The 23,220-nt window shown below is 38.3% G+C and overlaps 1 protein-coding gene and 1 pseudogene across 3 annotated transcripts in view; both read left to right on the forward strand.

The window, feature by feature from the left end:
* Window positions 1-23,220, forward strand: part of ZNF385D (zinc finger protein 385D) — a 278,367-nt gene that overhangs the window by 212,208 nt on the left and 42,939 nt on the right. The window lies entirely within an intron of this gene.
* On the forward strand, window positions 3,755-4,158 carry LOC102430291 (annotated as a pseudogene).

Genomic DNA, 23,220 nt, shown 5'->3' on the forward strand with positions numbered 1-23,220 from the left:
CAAGTGGGCCTTGATTGACAAAATGTTTTATTTTTTAAAAAAACAACACATTTATAATGCATAAAGCAAATGCATTCAATTTGTAGGTACTTTGTGGTCAGGTTAATGCATTTCAGATGCTACTTGTCTTTACTTAAAACAGTAAGAAATCTGCTTTTATTTTATCTTCATCAAAATCCCACCCCGTGTAAATTTCTGAACTATTAGGAGTTTCTGGTCTTCTCAGCTCTCTTCTTTTTTCTTTTTTTTAAATATATTTTAATGATTTTTTACAGAGAGGAAGGGAGAGGGATAGAGAGTTAGAAACATCGATGAGAGAGAAACATCAATCAGCTGCCTCCTGCACACTCCCTACTGGGGATGTGCCTGCAACCAAGGTACATGCCCTTGACCGGAATCGAACCTGGGACCCTTCAGTCTGCAGGCCGACGCTCTATCCACTGAGCCAAACCGGTTAGGGCCTCAGCTATCTTCTTATTCCAGAAGGGAAAATAAAACACTCACTATAATGTGTTACCCCTTGGTTTTGGCAATGAACATATTGAATTTGGGGTACCTCAACTCACACTCAATTCAACAGTAACATTATGAAAATCACATATATGGCTCTTTAGGATATCTGTGGTATATTTCTATTTAATGAAAGCTTTACACATGAGTGTATATGTGTAACTTTATCTTTGGTGTGAAAATTAAAATAAAACTTTCCATAGCTGGATAACATACACATATATCATGTGGCAATATGGTAAAGATACACTGTCAAAAGTTACAATAAAAAAGTCAGCCATTTGTCTAGATTATAATTCAGAAAAGGTATTTCTGTAAGGGAGCCTGGCATTAAATACTTTAGCTTTTATAAATCACACTGTCTCTGTCACAACTACTCAACTCTGTCACATGAAAGTAGCCATTGGCGATATGTAAGTGAATAATTCGAGTTCCAATAAAACTTTATTAAAACATGCAGCAGGCTGGATTTAGCCCCAGGGCCCTACTTCGCATATACCAGGTCTAGAAGCCTCCAGATATTCAGCTATTTAATTTTTTTTCCAATTATTTGCATATGAAAAACCAACCACTATGAGTGTGACAGTGGGAAAAATACTTACTTAATATCACAATTATTTATTTTAATAATTTTTAGTATCTTAGTAGTATTATTACTACTATTAATATCTCTCATGATTCTGAGATTAAGCAGGGGTTTTTATTTGGGTAAGGAGGGAGGTGGACTTCTTCTGTGTATTTCCAGTGAAATCGCAGCTGTATTGGAGTCTTCACAAAGCCTTCCTCACTCACATGTTAGGCTGTTGCCTGTTGGCTGGAACCTCAGGTGGACTGTCTGCCAGAGCAACTACCGGTGGCCTCTCTATGCCCTGGGCTTCTCACAGGATGGCATCTGGGTTCCAAAAAGACAGCCAGGCTGATAATGTGTTTCCTTTTGACCTAAAGTCATCACAATGGCCTTCCAGCATATCATACTGGTTGAGACAGGCCCAGGGCAGAGTGTCAGTCGCAGTATAAGATGGTCATGTGAGATGGGAACTATTGCTGGGTCATCTTTGTAAAATAAAATCTGCCACAGCGATCTTCCATTCTATTCTAATAGAAAAAGCAGGACGGCACGGTTTGGATAGCGAGGGAAAAATCGGGTCAGTAACAGGGAAAGACTACATTGATTGTGGTGGTGAAGGCAAGCAGGAGCTGAATTCAGGTTGGTATAAGGTTCAAAAGCCCAGAGCCATACATCGAAGCAAAAGAATTTTAGGGATACTGTATATATAAACGATGAATGGGTAGCCTCCACTTTTCAGAGGAAGATTTTGAATCCAAACTCAGACAAACAAGACAGGGAAGCAGAAAGAGGCCTCCATAACCAGAAGAGGGAGGTGTCTTTGGCATTGAAGCCATGTTCTGACCAGGAACTTCACCATCGTCCAGGGGTCTGAGACCCACTGCAAGTCAAGGACAACCCATCGCATAGAGTGGGGCGGACAGATGAGTGTTCCTAGCTAGAAAGGAAGAACCAAATGTTGACTGTGAAGCTGAAACCTGACAGGTGTCACAGAAGCAAAAATCTCACTGCAAGAGCCGCATCGACTGGTTGGTTTGACATCACGAATCCAAAAATAGATGAAACAGCCGATCTGGGAACTTAAAGAAGAAGGAAAGTCTTTAAAACTCCATCCCCTAACTTCTCTCATTTTTTGCGCTCAATAAACCATGATCTGCAGTAGAGCCCCCGGAAGAGCCCTTCCGAGCGTGCACCTTGATATGGGAGCCCTGAGACATCTGCTGTGTCATTTCAGTTCTCTCTCTGCTGTACCCAGCTCTCTGTCTGTGGACCAAATGTGCCTATTTTTTGCTCCACTGATTTAATAGCCCCGGGAAAAGTTGATAATGTGACCATAGAGTTCTGTCTGAGTGAAATGTCTCCAGTTTTATCTCCAGCCATTCTTTGGGGCTCCGTGGACCCTCAAGACTCTAGGTTTTGCTCCATTCCAGCTCCTTTTGATATAGAGCCTATTGGAATTCATCTTTCAATTGTGTGTGTGTGTGTGTGTGTGTTCTTGTCCCTCTATCAACTGCAAGAAAAATTTGCCTGATTATTTAGCAGTGTTTTAACAGGTTTCAGTCCATTAAAAGCAAAAGAGAGCATTAAGTAGCATTCTTTAGCTTTTAACTGGTGAGCTTTCATCGGTTTATTAATAGACTTTCACTGCAAATGTGCTTGTTACATGCGAGGGCTTTAGGCCGATTCCAGCAGCAACAGCGGTGTCCTCTGGGACTAGAAATCCAATTGTAAGTTCTACCTCCAGGTAGTGCTTTTGGACTGCTTGGAGAGATTAAACAAATAAATGCTAAAACTTTCCTTCCAGAGAGTTGGATTTATTCATCCTCTAAAACCCTGGCCTAAGAAAGCAGCTAAGACTTACGTAGCAAACTGCCCAGTGGGCACAAGTCCTTTCCAAGGCAATCTCCTCAGTGTCGTTTCTGTCCTGTTTCTATAGAGCTGTGACTTTGGATGGGCAGAAGGTGGAGGACCAGGTAAATCAGAGCAATGCATTTCAGGTCTTCTGCAGATGCACTAGGATAAGGTGACAAGCTTTGCCTTGGTTGCAGTACCGTAAAATATTCTATTCTAGATATGGCGGTACGTGCAGGCAACACAAGGCTAATTGATATTAGCTCTTTGTAGAACTGGAGTTCTATCTCCTTTCTCATAATAAGAATTGTGCTGTTCCTCTTGCCTTAACTACCAGGTAGATTAGAACAAATGTGATGAACAATTAAAATTCCGAAGGGGAAGAAGAAGATGAAGCACAAGAAGAGAAAGAGGTCATCAAGGACAGGCAACCCTTCCCTTGCAATGCCTGTCTTATATGTGTCTCCTGTTTGTCCTACTTGACAAACAGGCCTCCTCCTAGGTCTCTGCCTGGAACATAATTAGCATGAAAAAAACTGTTACTGAGAAAAATCAAAAGGTCTTATATCATTTTTTTTAAAGAAGAAGAGAGACATTTTATCTCTGTGCCATAGAATTAAAAAAAAATCCAGCCATAGAGTTAAAAAAACGTCCAAAAGAGACTACTCAACCTGGAAAGATTGTGATGATGTTCATAAATTCAATATGAAAGTTACATCTTCTCACCCACTTCCAACTTAGCGTGGTGAAAGCTGTTAAGGAAGAATGACTTGGTTTTAGCAAATAAGGACATTACATCTTCAGCTTTCACCAGGACCCACCAAGATGGGCTATGTTCACACCAAGATCATGAAAGAGGCGGCCCAGGTCATCACCGAGAAGTACGACCAGCACCTGAGCAACATCTTCCACACCAACAAGCGCGTGTGCAAGGAAATTGCCATTATTCCCAGCAAGAAGCTCCGAAACAAGATAGCGGGCTATGTTACACATCCGATGAAGCGATTCAGAGAGGCCCCATGAGAAGTGTATCCATCTGGCTGCAGGAAGAAGAGAGAAAGGAGAGATGATTATGTTCCTGAGGGCTCAGCCTGGATCAAGAGATCTTCGAAGTTGATCCTGACACTAAGGAGATGCTGAAGCTCTTGGACTTTGGCATTCTGTCCAACCTGCAGGTCACTCAGCCTATAGTTGGAATGAATTTCAAAACACCACATGGAACCATTTGAATCTTTCTGCTGTGCTATAATATTATCAATAAACCATGGACAACCAAAAAAATTACATTTTTATTGCATTTATTTGTAATAATAACAATAGCACACACATCTATAACATATACTATGAGTCCAGCATGCTAATATATTACATATATTTATTTACTTAATTTGCACAACTGATCATCAAATGTCCTTATTATTATAAGGAACAGAGAAGTTAAGTACTTGCCCAGAGTCATACAACTGGTAATGATGGAACCAGGAGTGGAACCCAGCAAATCTAGCTTCAGAGGCCTGATCCTGGGCCATAATCTTGTTGCTCTGTGATGCAAGGTTGGGATCCAGCTATATGTGTTGTATTTTTAGTAAGCATATTATTTTATTCTCGTTCCTCAATCAAGTTTCCTCATTCTAATACTATATTCATGTCATGTATGAATGTGTTTTATATTGCATGTGTAATTACAGTTGGAAGTGATATAGTAAAGGTAAAGTATAGACAATGAGGATGATAATTGTGTTGTTAGATGTACTATCAGGATGTTAGGTAAGATGTAGAATTTGCAGTGTCCACCAAATATCCATGTACCCCCCCACCATTTTTAAGCCCTTCTTGCATATATGTATATTGGAGCCTTGTAATTCATTTTAGCAAATGTGATTATGAGCAGATACGATAGATTGTGAACCACTATACTTATAGAAAAAAAACCATCATGGAAGACCAGAGTTCTTAATTAAGGGCCAGACTTTTTGTTAAATGTGAAAGATTTAAAATTCCTGGAAGAAATTGTCCTGTAGAACTTTTGAAGGTACGATACTAGCTGTCCTTAAATATCTGGTGTGTCACCATGTAGAAGAATGAATGAAGCCTCATTCTGTATGGCACAAAAGTATACAACCTGGGCTATTTGGTGAAAAATACAGAGGGGCTCACTAGGCTCAATGTAAAAAAGAACTTATTTTTGATACCATATATGGCCTCCCCATTACACATGTAAATAATTTATTTATTGTACAATTTTGTTTGTCACCTCCAGTGACTAGAGAAGTTCCTTAAGATCAAAATATGTCTGTCTCGGTAATGACTGTTTTCCTAGTGCCTTGCATACTCTCTTAGCTTATTTTTAAAAAAGCATGATGTAAGTAGTCAACAAATGAATGAATGAGCAAATGAGCAAATGAAAGAACTTTCTACCAAATAGAGCACTCCAGATATTTCACTTTCTGTGGAGGAATTCTGGTACAGGACATGTGAGTAGTCGTTAAGAAGTTTTGGAGCAAATTCCAGCTCTGGATTGTGGTAATGTTAGATGTAATGTCTACTCCAGTACCCAGATCCTCTGATTTTTTATCTCTTTACAGTTGAGCTTTCCTGAGAGTTGAAGCCTTTTGCTTTTTATTCCCCAACATACTGTATAGGAAATTTAGTCAAGATGTTTGCTGTTGCAAAACCACAGAGAAATATTGCAAGCATATTTTCTAGCCCTACCTGTTTGTGAGGACATTTATCATCTTTTGATAACATGTCATCATGTTCAGAGAAATGGACAGCGTGTACTTTGTAATCAGGACGGGAGGCTGTGACATGACTGATGGGAGCCTTCATCAGGTATCATCGTAAAGTACCTGTGTCTGAAATGTGCATTTGAAAGACTTGTACTTGCGTTTATGACACTTTGCTCCATTTCTTCATATGCAGCTATAAATTAATGCATACAGTGACTCCTCAACACAAGTTGGGTGCTCATATGTATGCATGGTCCAATTTTGATCATCAGTCAGATTAGCCTCATTAATCACTGAGCATCCCATCCACTCAGCTGGTCATTGAATGGATGTGGGACTCTAGATTAATTCTTTTAATAGAAGCTGTGAAAATCAATAGCCACTCAATGCCTAAAACAAGATTCTGTGTCAGGTAGGTATTCCAAGACTTATGATAATTTACTGTCACCAGGGAGCTTTCATTTTTATTTTAATGATAAAACCAAAATCTGAATATTACAATGTATGCCCAAAGGTACAGACAAAAAGGGTAATACATGTGAGAGGGTGTGTGAATGGGGTAAAGGCGAGGTATTACTTTAGGAAGTAGACAAGATTTGGAATCAGACTCTAGGTTTCTAATCTCTGTTGTACCACTTAACTTTTTCATTTGTCAAATAATCAAGTGTGATGAGGATGATCCATAATGCAGTTAAGGCACCTATCTTAATGACTGGCACATAGTAGGTACTATGAAATGGTAATAGATCACTGTTACTATTTACCATTGTGATCATTATCATGATCAAAATTATTCGATTCATGTGTAATTTTGAGATAGGAGTAGATTTTTCCACTCTTCTGAGGTCTACACAAATGGGGGGAAAAGGAAACCCCATGGAGGAAGCTGATATTTAGCAAGGTCAGAGATGGTGGTAGAGTCGAAAGAGTGCCAAGGTATTTTGGACCTTTGATATACCACAAAGGCGAGAATCAATGATGCCAAATGAACATTCGTTACCACCAGCTGACAGTTTAGGACAATTTCAGTTCTTTCCTCACATCTGCTCCAGTATTTAGTAGAGCTTGCCCTTCTTTAATGATGTGCGTATGTCTTTATTGCCCATATTATGGCCCATCTCCATTTTTAGCCAATAAGGAAGCCTTGTGGGTCAGGATACGCATTTTTGGAAGGAATCTCTCTGATCCAGATTCAGAACCACCTACATGTGGAACAAGCCTTGGCGTGGGGTCTAAGGAAATAAATCATAGGCCGTGAGGGCATCTGGTTCCAGAGAAGATGCAGAAAGCTCATTCGATCCTATCCTTCTCCAAATTACAAGTATAAACCCTGGACAGAATACCTAAGGGAACAATCAGAAGACTTTGAAGGGTGGAGAGACTAAGGACCTTAGGATGACCCAGTGGGAAGTACCCTCTTGTTTTGTCTGTTTCTTTATTTTGTTTTTATTTTGTTGTTATTGTTTATTTTTGTTGTTATTGTTTTGCCTTCTTATATCCCAGCCTGGGTGGCAGAGCAGCCTGCAACCTGGAACTAGAAATGGTTGCAGACCCAACAGACCCAAGGAAAGTCTGCTGTTTCTAGTCCTCTTCTAGACCTAGAAGACAGTAGCCCTATAGATAGAACCTTTGTGGCCATACACACCCTTCTCTAGGTGAACATCACTGGGGGGAACAAAAACTGAGGGGAAGTGTCCTGTTGACCAGCATGCTCAATACTGCTGCAGGCAGAGGCAGTGTCCCTCTCCAACAATCCACTGAGCCAAACCAGTTTCGGCGAAAATGGATTCTTTTAATATCCTTCCTTTACCAATGGGCATGATTTTAAGCTTTGTCAGTAGAGGGCACTGGAGAGACATTGCAGGAGGAAGAAGTGGTCTGTCTTCCCGGTCTTAAGTACTCACTGGCTAGATTCTTGCAGTGTGGACAGCTTCTCCCATAAATACCCAGTCCCTGGTGTAAATCTAGAGGCATCCACAAGTCAGCAGCTTCTCCCAACACACCCCTATGGCAATTTGGTCAGCTTTGTGCCTCCGGTGAGATACCTGCCCATGGACAGCTTTCCCTGGTACCTAGAGGACAGATTACCAGTAAGGTCCCATGGCAACCTCTCAACCATTCAGCGAGCCATCACCATACCTTGTCTGCTCCTTCATCTAGTAGTTCTATATTACTTAGAGATCTCTTTACTTATTAGTAGCCAATCATCATCAAGCAACCCCCTATTACAGTTAATAGTAAACTTTCCTTGTTCAGATTACTATGTAGTTTCTCTCTACTGATTGGATCCCGGGCGATAAAGAATGACACCAAAAGCATGATCCATAAAAGAAGGGGGGAAAAACAAATTGGACTTCATCAAAATCAAAATGTTTGATGTGTCTCAGTCTGGGAGAAAATATTTTCAATTCACATATCTGCCAAGGATCTTGTACCCAGAATATATAACGAACACATTAAACTCTAAGAAGACAGACATTCCAATTCGAAAAACGGGCAAAGCCTTGACCAGGCATTTCACCAAGGAATGCATGTATGGGAAGTAAGCACATGAGAAGATAGTCAACATCATGAGCTTTTAGAGAAGTGCAAATTAAAGCCATGATAAGAATCTACTGCACACCAACTAGAATGGCTAAAATAAGATAAATCAACCCAATGCCAAGTACTGATAAGGATGCTGAGCAGCTGGAACACATTGCTGGTGGGAGTGCAAACTGGAACAGACACTGAGGAAAACACTTGGCAGTTTCTTGTAGAGGTAAATGTACACCTGCACTGTGACCCAGCAACCTTACTCCTGGGGATTTGCCCAAGAGAATTGAAAACTTATGTTCACTTGAAAACCTGGATACAGATTTTTATAGCAGTTCTGTTAATACTTAGCAAATGCTGGAAACAACCCAAATGACCTTCACTAGGCAAATGGATTAATGAACCGGGATATATCAATACAATGGATTGCTACTCAACAACAAAAAAGACTAAACTATTGTTCCATGCAGCAACTTGGGCAGATCTCAAGGACATTGTGGTAAATGAACATACCCAGTCTCAAAATGTTCCATACTTCATTGTTCCATTATGTTACATTCTCCAAATTATACTGTGCGGTAGTTTTCAAGGTTTAGAGTGGGAGAGAGCCTACAGTGGGTAGCGCGAGCAAGTTTCTTGGGAGTGATTTAGCAGTCTATTTCCTGGTGTGGTGGTGATTACAAGAATCTCTACATGAGATAAAAATTCACAGAAATATACATCTTTAAATATTTAACATTTATCATGATAAAATTGATGAAAGCTGAACAAAATCTGTAGTTCCGTTAAGAGCACTGCCCAGCATTGGTTTTTCCGATCTTGATCACTTTGCTATGGTATATAAGATGTCATCATGGCAGGGATCTGGATGAAGACTACAGGAGAACGCTTTCTATGCTATTTTTACAACTTCTCTGTAGGTGTAAAATTATTTTAAAGTAATAATTAAGCAAGCAAACAACAATAACAACAAAAGCAGAGGTAAGCTGAAGGGCACTGTGGTAGAAGGATAGAACTAGGGTAGGGCTGCAGAGGCCAGGGATTAGTCAAAGCCACACCTTTGGGTTTCTGAGTCAGTCGACCTAGTTAGAAGCCCAGGAATTGGCACTTGAAAAAAATTTCACAGATAATTCTACCGATTACAGAGGTTAGGGAAATTCTGATTTAAAGGAATTCTAAGGCAAAAGATAGCTTTGCCATGAAGGGAGTATTTTCCCAGGTTCCCTGGGTTTATGGTGGTTGGTGACACTATTTATCTTGGCTTGAACTTTCATTGGCTCTGGGAAAGAATGATTTAGAGCAGGGTCAGAATTGATTGTTTCTCTGTAAAGTACGCAATGGGAATATTTTAGGCTTTACTGGCCGTATAGTCCCTATCATGTCTACTCAGCTCTGCCACTGTAATGTGAAAGCAGCCATAGATAGTGCATAAATGAATAGATGTACCCATATCCCAATAAAACTTTATTTATAAAAACAGACATTGAAGCAGTTGGCCTGCAGACCACAATTCATTGGCCACTGATTTAAAGTAGGAGTCAACTAATGATGATCCTAGGCCAGTGATGGCGAACCTATGACACGCGTGTCAGAGGTGACACGCGAACTCATTTTTTTGGTTGATTTTTCTTTGTTAAATGGCATTTAAATATATAAAATAAATAGCAAAATATAAGTCTTTGTTTTACTATGGTTGCAAATGTCAAAAAATTTCTATATGTGACACGGCACCAGAGTTAAGTTAGGGTTTTTCAAAATGCTGACACACCAAGCTCAAAAGGTTCACCATCACTGTCCTAGGCCATGAACTATTGCAATCCTATTCATAATTAATAAGCAAATGAGTTTGAACTTAACAAAACCAATGGCTCTACTTACTCTGCTCTTCTCAAACTATCTTACTGCACTGAGCTTAGTTTTGGCCTCCTCGCTTCAAAAACGTTAATGAAGTTGTTCAAGGCTAGTTCAAACTACTGAGGACAGTGAGGGGTCTGGAAACCACACCACGGGGAAAGTACTTGAAGCAACTAGGACTGAACCTGGAGAAATAGTTGAGAACAGTGTCCAAATACTTTAATATTTGGAAAAGAGATTATGACATTTAAAAAATTTTAAACAGAGGGTTGTTTGTTCACTCATTTATCCAATGACTCTGTATTGAACACTTACTACATTCATGGGCTTTTATAGGCCCCCGAGATACACTAGCAAACCAGACAGTGAAAGGAAGTGGTAGAAAGATGGGTTTCAGTTCCAGAAGAAAGGCATCCCTAAAAATTAAAAGCTATCTGGAAAATGAACTGGGCTACCTTGGAAGACATTGAGTTCTGTCTTTGGAGTTGTGCAAAAGCAATCTAACAAATAGAATAAGCTGTCCTGGGCACTTCAGTGGGAAGAGGAATACATCTGCTCTCCCAACCCCAGGGCTTATGTTGAGCTACACAGAGGTTTTGAGGCCAGAACTCTGGATTCTTCACTCTATCTTGAATCTCTGTATTTATTAATAGTTGAGCTTCTGCATAATCTTTTTTCCTCAGCTAAAAATATATCTTAAAACCACTGAGATAATGATTTTAATCAAATGCCCTGTGAGATACAGCTCTTCTAAATTTTGAGTATTTATTATTTTATAAAGTAGGCAGTAACAAGTGGTGCACTTCAAAATTATAATACATGAGCTGAAACTATAGATTTGAATGGAATGTATAGGAATCCCAAAGGTTATGTTCTCTGTTGGAAATAATACCTATTCTTGATAATATCTTCATTTTACTTTTTGGGGGGTTGCTTTTTATTTCTAAATAAGTGGCTACCTCATTTAGTGCATCTCATCCCTTTTGTGTTCAATTTTTTTCCAGTCTGTACATTCTGATATATAATGTTACTTATGTTCCTATAATGCAACAAAGTCTATCTGGATCCCCATTTTTATGATGGTAGAAATCTTAATCGTATGCCTTCCAGGTAACTCAGTCACTCGGTGATTTCTCAGCCAGTATCTTAGACAGGTTTGCGCTTCCTGTCACACTCACTCTGCCTAGCATTGGAGTCAGCCTCAATAAATCAATTCACAAATCTGGAAAGCCTAGAAGATTAAATAAGTAGTGAAGGATTACCTTATGTGATAAATAAACTTGAAATGTGCTTTTTGAAAATGACATTTAGTGATTTATGTACCTAATGAAATGGCAGTTAATGATGCTGCTATTTGGTTAAAATCCTTGAGAAGCCCATATATGTCCGGATAGCCATCTGAATACATTTGAATCGTAAGATAGCTTTAAATTAATTGCTACTTTGAAATGATTCATTCCCCCTGAAATAAGTTGAAATGATTCATAACCCCTGAAATAAGTTGGCTACGTTTGTGGGATGACCTTACAAAATTGAACAAGTCAAATGTAATACCACCAGTCAAATAGCTTACTAGTGAATCAGGTCATATGTGTTATGAATTTTCGTATCGTTACAGTGGAAAAGAAATCCTCTCCATCTTCTGGATCTTGGCTTATTGAAAGGAGCTGGTGATCTGGCTGCATGAGATGAGGATGAGGGAATTGTTAAAGAAAGGAGGATGAATTGATACTGAGTGATCAAAAGCTTAACCTTACTGTTATACCAAGTTACTCATCCTCCTGAGACCCCCTTTTTCCCTATACAAGTGAGAAGTTTATTCTTTTTTATTTTCTTCCTTTCTTCAAATAAGTATATGAGGCCACCATGATTGTGATATGCCACTACCTCTTTATATAGATGTTTTAGGGGAATTATATTAATATAAAGTGCATTTTAAAAACAGATATTTCTAATTTCTGATGGCTGTAGATTTTATTTCCATTTCTTAAAGAAGACCAGCAGGAATAATCAGTGTGTTTAAATAGCAATAATTACCATAGATTCTGCTTGCATTAATACTGAGTACATTATGAAGCATTTGTCATAGCTAATGCATTTCTGTCAAATCAAGTAATATTGGAAGGGGGATTTTGTGATGAATATTAATGTAAGAGACAGCCATAAGTAAAGCAAATTATAGAGGCAGGTAAGTGTAGAATTAGCTGCAATTGCAATGTAGCCTTTCATTACAAATTAAGTTCTTATGATGTTAATAAAAATGTAAGTTTCTAGGTAGTCATCAGGAGCTGCTGAACACTGATAGGAGGTAGGAAATACTTTTTGGTACTCTTCATTCTAAATCAAAAGCTTTAAATACTCTGTCATGCAAACGAATATTTGCATGTCTTAATTTTTTATTCTTGACTTTAAATAAATATTCTTTTGTAGAAATCTACTTGTTAGTGGAGTTAATTTATTTTAACTCCAAAGTTAGTTGCAGATGCATATGTTTAGAGAATAAATTAAGTAAATAGAGTACTTTGTGTTCATTGAAGCTGGATGCTGTATAAATAAGAGATCATTAACACATCATTACATGTGTTAATTACACATGTTAAATTATGGATCAGATCTGAGAAGGAAAATTTCCACAAAAGTTACATAAAGCAAAGATAGATTTCTCAAGTGGTATCCTAGATGAAATTATACAGAGAAATATGCATTTTCTGTCTGAATATTGAACTAAATTAACTTACAGTTCTAGAATCTTCTAAAGTTTTTCATACAGGGAATAATACCAATACTTCTAGGCTACCAGTTCAAGTATAAAAATATTAACTTGATAATTTATGTTTTCGATCTGAAATAGTTAATATCTGTATTGAAGATATTCACAATTTTGAATAAAATGGATTCTCATTTCTTTCAGAGACAATAGCCAGTACTAGAAGATAATTATTTTACTTCAAATATTTTATTATCTCTGTATCAGAGAATTTAGGCTATGTTATGGTAATAAATGACCACCAAATCTCAATGGCTTATAAAAACAAAGGTGTGTTGTTTGTTATGACTTTGCTGAATATGCCTTTAATTCTGGACATACTCTGATGGAGCAGGTGTATCTAGGCATTGCTTGTGTTGAAAAAAATCCACATTATTAACAGGTACACCTAGTACTATGATACAGGGAAAAAGAAAGAAATGATAAGCTATACATTACCTGTTAAACTATCTTCTAGGAAATGGATGAATGGGTCACTTTCACTCATGTTGTTATTGAGGGTTGGGCCGGGGGGCAAAGTCAGTCACTTGGTGATTCCTCATGTCAGTGGGCCACAGGCATATACAACCCTCTGGTAGGGAAGGGCTCTGTAGAGAAAAGGTTTTGAACAATGATGCTATCATCCACACATTCAATATCTATTTATATAATATATATTTTGGATTTTGGAATATCTAATATGTGCTAAGGTCTGTACTGGGGTTTAGACTAGAGTAATGAATAACCTATACATACTATACATACTTCTTTCTTCCATGGATATTGCCTTCATTGAAATTTTATGCTACTTTTATTGAGGCTGAAAATATTCCTTTCTGAAAGAAATGTCTTTAAGGTTTAGGGAGCAAGAAAGGAACCAAGGGCATTTCATACACCTTCTTGAAGAGCTGATCAATTCTGAAAGATGCCCCCTCCAACTCCATTGTAATAGTAGTGAAAGTCACTGTCACCCTTAGATTTATATCTTTAAATGTGGGGTGGTAGCATATAGGCCAGAAAATTGGTGGCTACTCATATGTGTTTACTGGTTTTAGTTTCTGGGAGTGAGGCTCCATGAGATGTAATATTTAAAGGAAACTTTTGCTTGGGCATGGATATTGAGAATGTCAGAGATAAAGCAAGTCTGATGGAAGTAACCATGAACAAAAATGCAGGAATGAGCATTATGTTGGTTGATGGGGAGTTAGAATGCTAGGATTGGATAAGGAACTCTAGCAAGAAAAGGCAGACACAGTAGATTAAGGACTCAGGGCTTGACATTAGAGACTGATCTGACAGTTCGTAGGATATTGGGGAGCCAGCAGTGACATGAAGAAGAAGGTATGTTGGGGAAATCTTTGATGAATTGTAAATGTGATGCAATCACTACCCAGAATATGGGGGTGTTAATAGGACAGGAAAGGAAGAGGTGAGCTGGAGTGAAGTCTGTTGGGTTTGGTCTATCCGACTCAGCAGAGGAAGAAGTAACAGAGCCAGAAAGACTGTGAGTTTGACAGTCTTGGAAGAATTATGGGCAGTTACAAAAATGGTCAAGGGTACACATGACAGAGAATGATTCAGAAGAGTAACCGTGGCCCCTTCAAGTTATGGAAACAGAGAGAGGAGCATGGATATGAATGAGATTCTGCATCCCAAAATACCATCATCCTGATATCCCTTCTATGGTGGGAATGAATGAGAGCTTCCTGGGGCTAGATTTGGGGGAAGAATTGGGTCTGGTCAAAGTGAAAGATTATAGGAGATAAGAAATAGATTTGGGGTAAGGAAAATTTTTCTTTAATACAAAAGAAGTCTTCTACTTAATTATTCATTCATTCATTTATTTATGTATTTATCCTCATCCAAGGATTTTGTTTGTGTTTGTTTGTTTTTTGAGAGAAAGGAAGGTGTGTGTGTGGGAGAGAGAGAGAGAGATAGAGAGAGAGAGAGAGAGAGAGAGAGAGAGAGAGAGAGAGAGAAAGAGAGAGAGAGAGAGACACTGATGTGGGAGATTGCCTTCTGTACATGTCCATTCGGATATCAAACCTGCAAGCTAGCTATGTGTCCTGACCAGGAATCAAACCTGCAACACTTTGGTGTATGGGGACAGTGCTCCAACCAACTGAGCCACCCAGCCAAGACAAGTCGTCTATTTTAATTCTGATCTATGTCCAGGTTCTGTAATCAGAAAAGGGTAGCCACTCTCACCTAAAAACAATAACAGTTAATATGTTACAAGTACAACATAAAAGAATATAAGTCTCCCTCCAACACACACACACATGCACATGCACACACTCCCCGCCCTGAGAATAAGTTTCTTAAAGACATCATTTCAACAAATACAGGGTGGGGCAAAAGTAGGTTCATATGGAAAATAATACAATAATTAATAAATAACAATACAAGAATAAACTCTGCGTTTCAAGTGTTCATAACCATAAGCCTACTTTTGCTCCACCCTGTCTATATGTAAGGAGAAAATTGAGTTCAGCATCTTTAAAAATATTCTAATTTGTATGTGAGAGAAGTAGGGGGTCTGATTTTTAGAATTATTAGGTGAATAATAATTTGGCAATTATTCCTTTCAGCAGCCCCTTTTATGGTTACTTTGTCCAGTCTATTTTAGGAGCTGAGTGAATGGTGAAGTAAAGCGTTGCCTTCTTTCATGGAGACAATGTTTAATTCCAGCCTCAGACCACAAACGAAGTGGATTTAACTCTTGTTTAAAATGCTATGGTTTAAAAGAATGAAGCTGCCACACACACACTGTCATAGCTACAGCTTCTCTGCCCAAACAAATGTCAATTGTTTACATGTCTAACACTTACATTCAGAGTTAAGGAAGGTTTGCAGAGCAATGTTCAAATAATCAGGAATATTAACTGCGCTCTTAATCCTCATGACCAGTAATTGCTGAGAAAGCAACATTCTTTTCTGTCTGTTGATGATGAACTGGATATGCAATACACATATACATACATGAGATGTAGCTAAAAGATAAGGTCTTTTTCATTCACAGTACACTAGAAATGATTTTATATCAGGCCGTAAAAAAAACAAGAGGAAAGAAAGATTTTTCTAAAAGGGCCAATGGGGTCTACTATAAACTCAAAATTTAAGTATTTATAAAATGTAATCTTTTTTCTTGTCTTAAATTTGATTTCTACTAATACAGGTAGCCATGGATTGCTTCTTTGGGAGATTGAAAGAGTTAATGGGCCTGACATTTTAAATGTATATCTTTTAAGCAGAATAGAGCTCTTTGGCTAATACGAAAAATAGATTTATATTGAAATGTTATAAAATTTCAGAATGTTGGATCTTGGAAGGTCTTTCTTGTTGGATCTTTATATATGTTAATGAGATCAGTCTAAATAATGGCTTTAGATTTTTTAAGAAAAGAGAATGGTATAAGGAAAAGGATGATTTCTGTGTGTCTGATGACCCTGGAGCTAGAGTCACCTCCAAACAACATATTTGAACTTGAGAGAGTGATTTAACCTTCCCTGACCTTGTATTACTCTCAGATGAAAGGACTGAATAAAATCAGTTGATTTACCAAACATTTACTTCTTGAGCACCTGTTCGAAGTCCAGAGACCTTGCTAGGTGCTAGGGAAATAGGACACAGCCCCCACACCCGTGATCCTCACCCTCTGTGACAGTTGTACTGTGGTTTGCCTCCATTCTGTGCTCTGAGGAAACTTCCCCAGTCGCTCTGGATACAGACCACCTCCCCTCTTGGTTTCCATGGCTAATCCATGGTGAATGAAAAGCAATGAAAGAAGAAGGGGCTGGGTGAAAAGTTGGAAAACTCCTAGAAGCAACATAGATTTATTCTAAAAATAGTTGTACCAGGCAGTCTCCAAGGTATTGGATATACATTGCTGAGCAAGTGGAAGAACTTACAATTTAGTCACTGAACATGATAAACAGGTTATATACAAGGGTGGGCAAAAGTAGGTTCACAGTTGTGAGAACATGAACCAACTTATTTCTGTATTATTATTTGTATTATTATTGTATCATTTTCCATATGAACAACTGTAACCCTACTTTTGCCCACCCTGACAGATAAATATAGATTACATATAGATAGATATATGGGTATATCTCATATACAGGATGCAAAATATCAGATATTTGATGATATATGTTTATATATTATAGCTTATATAAATATTATTAAATTACAAAGCAGAGAATTTGATAGAGGAAAATTGGGAAGTTTTTAAATTGTGTTCATTAACCAAGGAAAATATTTCTGAGGTAATAAAATTTACACTAAGAAGGGAAATGTGAGAAGGAGCACAGAGAAGGCAAGCCCAGGCAAGGAATAAAGTACGTGCCAAGACCTTAAATTAACAGCAAAAATAGTTTGGTAAATTAGTGAAACTGAAAATAAATATATCATTCAGGGTTGAACAGCGGGATTCCCCTGAGCTAGTTTCAGTGGGAAGGATGAAATGGATCACAGATTCATTAAGAACACTAAGGAAAGAAACCAACCCTAACCAAGCCGTGGAATTGGGCCAGCAAGGGGCCACATCCAACTTCAGGCAGATACTATACTCAGGAAACAGCCACACATGGGAAAGATCCCCAGGAAAACAGGACTCCTCCTTCACAGAGCTTGCCAGAGAAAAGGGGGAGAAAACAGAGACAGAAATGTAGTCTGAATCCCGTCTTCTAAGATCTCATGCAATCAAATTGGTAGAAACTAAATTATAGCCAGGGTCTTGGTGGGAGTGAATCTGGGAGGGGGTGTTTGTCGCTCTCCATCTCTGGGGTGGATGCCCAGCTACCACATCCACCGCAGAAGCAAAGCGGAGGCTGTGCAGTCAGGCAGGAACTGTCATGCTAAGATCCTGGAAGCTATGGCACGCAGTTGGACTTGTAAGAACAGTGGGAAGCTATTCGAGGGTTTTAAGTAGGCACCATCTTTTCCATGTTCCAGAAATGGTTACTTTCATCAGAGTGCAGGGAGTGGATTCAAAATTAGGAGTGGAATCAGGGAGACTGATTGAAGGTGATAGACCAGTCTAGGCAAGAAGTGATGGTGATTGGGATCAGTATGGCCCCAGAAAAGGTGGGTAGGTTTAAAGTACATTTTGATACAGAAGCAAGAGGACTTGTTGATGGATCAGAGGTGAGAGGTAAGAGACAAGGACAAAGAAGGTCCAGGTGAAGCAGTTGGCTGCATGGTGGTGCCATTCGTGGCTGAGGATCATATTTTCTAAATGGGAGGCATCACTTCCTCTTTGGAGTCCCAGAATGCACTGCTGGCTCCTGGGCTGTAGCCCTCCTTTTACGTGCCTTTCACCTGCCATTGGATGAAGTTCTTGTCTGCCCCCTTTTCTTACTTTTAAGCTCTTCAGGAGTAGAGATTTCTTGTCCTATTTTTTAAACACATATTTTGGTATCCCGCTGAAATGCCTAGCACAGTTCCTTATGTCAAGAAATATTAAAATGGAATTAAATGTTTTCTTCCATTGACACCTGCAAACCTTTGCAACATGGCTTGCTTTTAACATAAGGTGTTATCACTTTAAAGGCTTATGGGAAACGTTGAATCAGGTCAGGCTGTCTTGAACACATTTCAAGATGACAATAGTACTAACCAGTGATCACATAAACAGTTTTACCCTAAATTAAGCAAAGTAATTTAGCAAATTTAGCATTTTGTTTTCTGAACCTTCCAACAGGAAAGAAGAAAAACTTAACCCACAAACAATAATGGATTTCCTTTGTCACTGAGTTTTTCACGCACAAAGATATTCAGAAAGACCCTGTAAATATACTCAGAAAGAAATCATTATTCCAATTGTGTCAAAACTCAAGAATCTTTAGGGAAATGTAACCCTACACACTGCAGGCTATTTCGAATAAAGCAAAACTAATGATAATAAAAATATTTTGATGTTTTAACTTGAGGGGGTTGAGCACTGTTCTCTGTACTCCATCCTCTGGGAATTTTCAATCGTTCAAAGACTTGTTATAATAGATTAATTAGTGGGAAAATATTTTTACCAAATATAAGAGGCTGGCACTTTATTACAGAGAATTGAGTTTGCTTATTTGCTTTGGGCTCTTTAGTGTGAGTTTTCAGAGCTGCTTTAGGGTTTATGTGTTAGTGGGACCCTTGTATGATCAGCAGACCATGGCTTTGAACATTGTTCCTGAAAATAATGTCCTTGTATGACTAGATCCTACCAAGTAATGATAAGAAAACAGCCCAGGAAATGGGGCAGTAAAAAAAAGCCCACGCTCAGAACTCAGGAGAATTCGGGAATGACCCTGCCTATGATGTGTATTATCTCTGGCAAGTCGTCCATCTTTTTCTGGACCCCTATTTTTTTCATATTAAATAGAGTTATAACATGAGACCCACCCTCTGTCTCTAAAATTCTATAACTTGATGAATCACTAGCTTATACTGTCTTTTAAAATTGGATATGAATTTGGAGTCCCATGACTTGCTTTAGTTTACCATCCGATGCTCATAGCTGCATTGTGTTGGAAAGGAATCGCAAACTTTCTCAAAGTGCGTTCCATGTAGATGAAGGTGTCTGGGGCCCCATGGTGGCTGAAGGTTATGAACAATCTTTCAAGAGCAATTGCATTACCAAAAGGTAGTTGTCTCCAGGCCCTTTCCTTAGCATTTTGCTGTGTCCTGTGTTTTCTCTTCTCCCTAGTCAGTCCCAGAGACAGACAGGATGTCTTCTGTCTGCAGGAGCACTTTTTCAAATTGTAGGTCTGGATCAGTTAGGATCTGTGATGTGACAGCAAAGAACAGTCACTGCTTAAATGTTAGTAAAACAATTTAACTTTGTCCCCCCACCCAAAAAAAAAAATTAAAGATATAAATCATATTATAAACAAATCACACTTAATTTGTCCTTTTAAAAATATAGTTTCACAACATCAATTTATTTTGAATGATGTCTTTTGATGCTAATTCAAGAAACAAATATTTCAAAAACTTAGAAAGGTTTACATGGAAATGTCTATTGTGTTTTCTCAGTCATTTTATACTCTGACAGCTTTATAGAAATTTGAAGATAATGTAGGCAGAAATCATCCACCCCCCATCACATTTCAGAATAATAATAGTGACTCTGTTCTGAGAATCCACAAGCTGGGCAGCTGTCTACTTTCCTCAAACTATCTTGAGAATGACTTAGTGTCCAGGACATTTTAAAGATAAAGGCCTTTCATAATTTTCTGTTAGTTATTTCGTTCTATCGGCATGTGTTTATCAAAGAGTTTGTGCAGCGCTGTACAAGGCAAAGCAAGAAAGTAGAAAAGAAGTACATGATATGTTTCCTTACCATGATTATGCAATGAACTTGTATTTTCAAGGAGGAAAATGTGCTGTAAGTGCCTAATATGACATGCGGCAAGCATCGTGCTGAGAGAAAAGCAGTTACGCTAGGTTGATATGACTTCCATTTTATCCATCTTTAAAATCAACACATTCCATTAGTAGCTATATGCACAGTCCTCTCACCCATCAATTTTGTCTTAATGCACCTGCTTTGTGGAGTACTTTGCAAGAGAAGAGAGATTGCTTTGGATATCCAGTATTAAACTTCTAAACCACAAAACAATTACTGACTTTCTTTTTCTCTCTTTAAGTCTTCTTTGTGTGGTTGTTTAATACCTTGAGTTCCATTTTAATAATTCTTTCTTGAGCTTTAAGTGGCCATACCTATGCCAAATTATTCATTACATTAAAACGAGGGAAAGAAAACTTTAAAACTCTTCTCAAAAATGTGAACTTCCATCAGTCTATGTAGTTATTTTTTTAAAAGATAGAAAGTAACTTGAACATCATGGAATAACTTATAAGACAAATAGATTTAAAAAATTCCCATTATGTAAACCTAAGTCTACTCTTTTATCTGATATTTGTCCAATGTAGATTAATTACTATAATTGAAAAAAATTCCACTCATTTACAAACTCCCTAATTTCTTAAGTTTCCTTTTTTAAAAAGCTGTTTTCAAAGGACTAGTATAATGTGTTGCTATTTTGTCCCCAGAAAGAGAGCAACATGTACTCAACTGTTCTCTGTGAAGCGTGATGGGGTCAGCTGAAGGTGAACTCAAATTTGGCAGTTTATGGGGAGGACTGAGGTTGGCATATACCTTGGTGAAATCACAGTGTGACTGATTATTTTCCAAGTTCACGGCACAAAAGACAGCGGCCTTATTCTGTTTACAATGCTAAAGAATCAGTTTGGGCGAACAAATTTCCGTTACTTTACTGTTTTACTGAGGCATAGTTTATATACTATCAGATGCACAGAATTTAAATGAGTTTAGACGATTCTGTTCAGCAGTAGAACCATCACTCTAGTCAAGAAATGGGACCTTCCCATGGCCCCGGAAAGTTCACTAATACTCCAGTCCAGTCACCTCCCGACTAAGTGGCAGGCACAGATCAGGTTTCTACCATGGAGACTAGTTTTGGCTTTTCTAGAATGTGATAGAAGTGGAATCATAACTGTGTATTCTTATTTGCTTAGTGTCATTTGCACAACAGGGTTTTTGAGGTTCATCCATTTTTTTTCCATGTCCCAGGAGTCCTTTTTCCCCTTTATTTTATTTTATTTTTTTCTATCACCGTGTATCCTCCCATACCCTCTTCCACCCGTTGTTTTTATATCAACTAATTTGGTTTTTATTGCTGAATAGTATCACATTTTATAAATATACCACAAGTTATCTATTTACCTGGTGATGGCTATTGGTGATGGCTATTTGAGTTGTTACAAAGCTGCTCTGAACATTTGTGTATGCTTTTTGGTGAGATATTTTAATTTTTCTTTGTAAATACAAAGAAAGTAGAATTGCTATATTCTAAGACTGGAGTATGTTTCACTTTATGAAAAAAAAACAAAACACCTGTCAAACTTTTTATCCAAAGAGATTGTGCCATTTTACATTTCATAGATGATGGGCAAATCTTGTTTGGCCCATTTCCTTGCCAACAGATGGAGTGGTTGGTCTTTTAAACTTGTGGTTTTCTAAGTGGGTGTGAGGTACTAGATATCACATTGTGGTTAACACCCTCACTCTATAGACACTGAGACTGTAGTTTAGAAATGTTAACTTGTTCAAATTCACACCATGTGCAAGTGGCGGAAGCAGCATGCCCAATGTGTGCTTTATTACTGTGCACATTCTCACACGTGGAATTTCTGAGTGCTGAACAATGTGGCACCCAAGAATGTGGCTTCCCTCCAGTGGTCATGAGGGGAAGCATACTTCTACATGATTTATGTCATCTTACATATAAGAGCTTGGACTTCATCTATGATCATGTTTTGATTGTATAATCCAGTAGTTTTCCAAGATAGCCAACTATTATATTTTTCCAGTGTGAAAAAGGACAGTTTCTTTTGAGAAAAGTTAAAACAAGAACCTGCCTTAATTTTGACAGAAGCAGGGCATATGAATTACTAGGAAAATCCCACAGGAACATGTCATTGACACCAGGCATCTAAAGCCAGGACAAAGCTCCAGCCATGGAAAGGAACTGAAATCAGCATGTTTGCTGTCATCGCCCTTTCTCCTTGTTCCCCAGATTAGACTCAACGGGACATGCTTCCTATCGGCCAAAAGTGCCTTCAACTATTTTGAAAACTGTTTTCTGCCCCCCAATACTATAAAGTCTGCGTGCCTCAAGAACGTCTCAAATAAACTGTTACTTAATCTTTCTATTTATGTTCATTTAGAAACAGATTATTCTTTGGGGAAAAATACATAATACCTATGATATTTTGTAAACCTCTAAAGACCAGAATGATGACGTCCAATAAACAAAACTGTCCTTGGTGTTCATATTCTGAAAAAGCTGTGAAGTTCATGCAATGGGAAAAGAAGTGTAATATGTTCAAGTTTTGATGCAGAATTCCACTGTTTCCTTCTTAATGTTGCTTTCACACATTATTGATGAGCACATTGATGAAGAGGCATTGCTGAAAGGAGCTACCAACCCCCATCAGTATTTGGTATGGATGAGGGTGTCAGTGCTAGGTCTGTGGCATGAGAACCTGTGGAGGGAGTTGATGAGAAATTCTTGATTATTGCAAGTGTAGTTGAGAGAACATCAACCAGGGATTTAAGAGATTTGGATTCAGATCCAGAGTCTGCTTCTCTCCAGCTCAGTGTCTGGGCAGGCTCTCTAATCTCTCTGGGCTCATATGCTTTCACTTTTCAAATGCTGCCGCATTAGTAGATACTCTCCTCAGTGTCCAGCCCCCTGAGTTTTTCTGTATTTACTTATCAAGGCCAATAACTCATGGAGACCTAAGGCAGGGAGAACGAGTGCATGTGTAATTGGAAGAGAACGTGAAGTTCAAGGATATGCAAACAGTTTTTCATTCATTTAACAACTTTTTGTGCCTAGTAAATGCCC

This window comes from Myotis lucifugus, unplaced genomic scaffold (genome assembly GCF_000147115.1).
Source record: "Myotis lucifugus unplaced genomic scaffold, Myoluc2.0 scaffold_39, whole genome shotgun sequence".
In the NCBI taxonomy this organism is placed as follows: Eukaryota; Metazoa; Chordata; class Mammalia; order Chiroptera; family Vespertilionidae; genus Myotis; species Myotis lucifugus.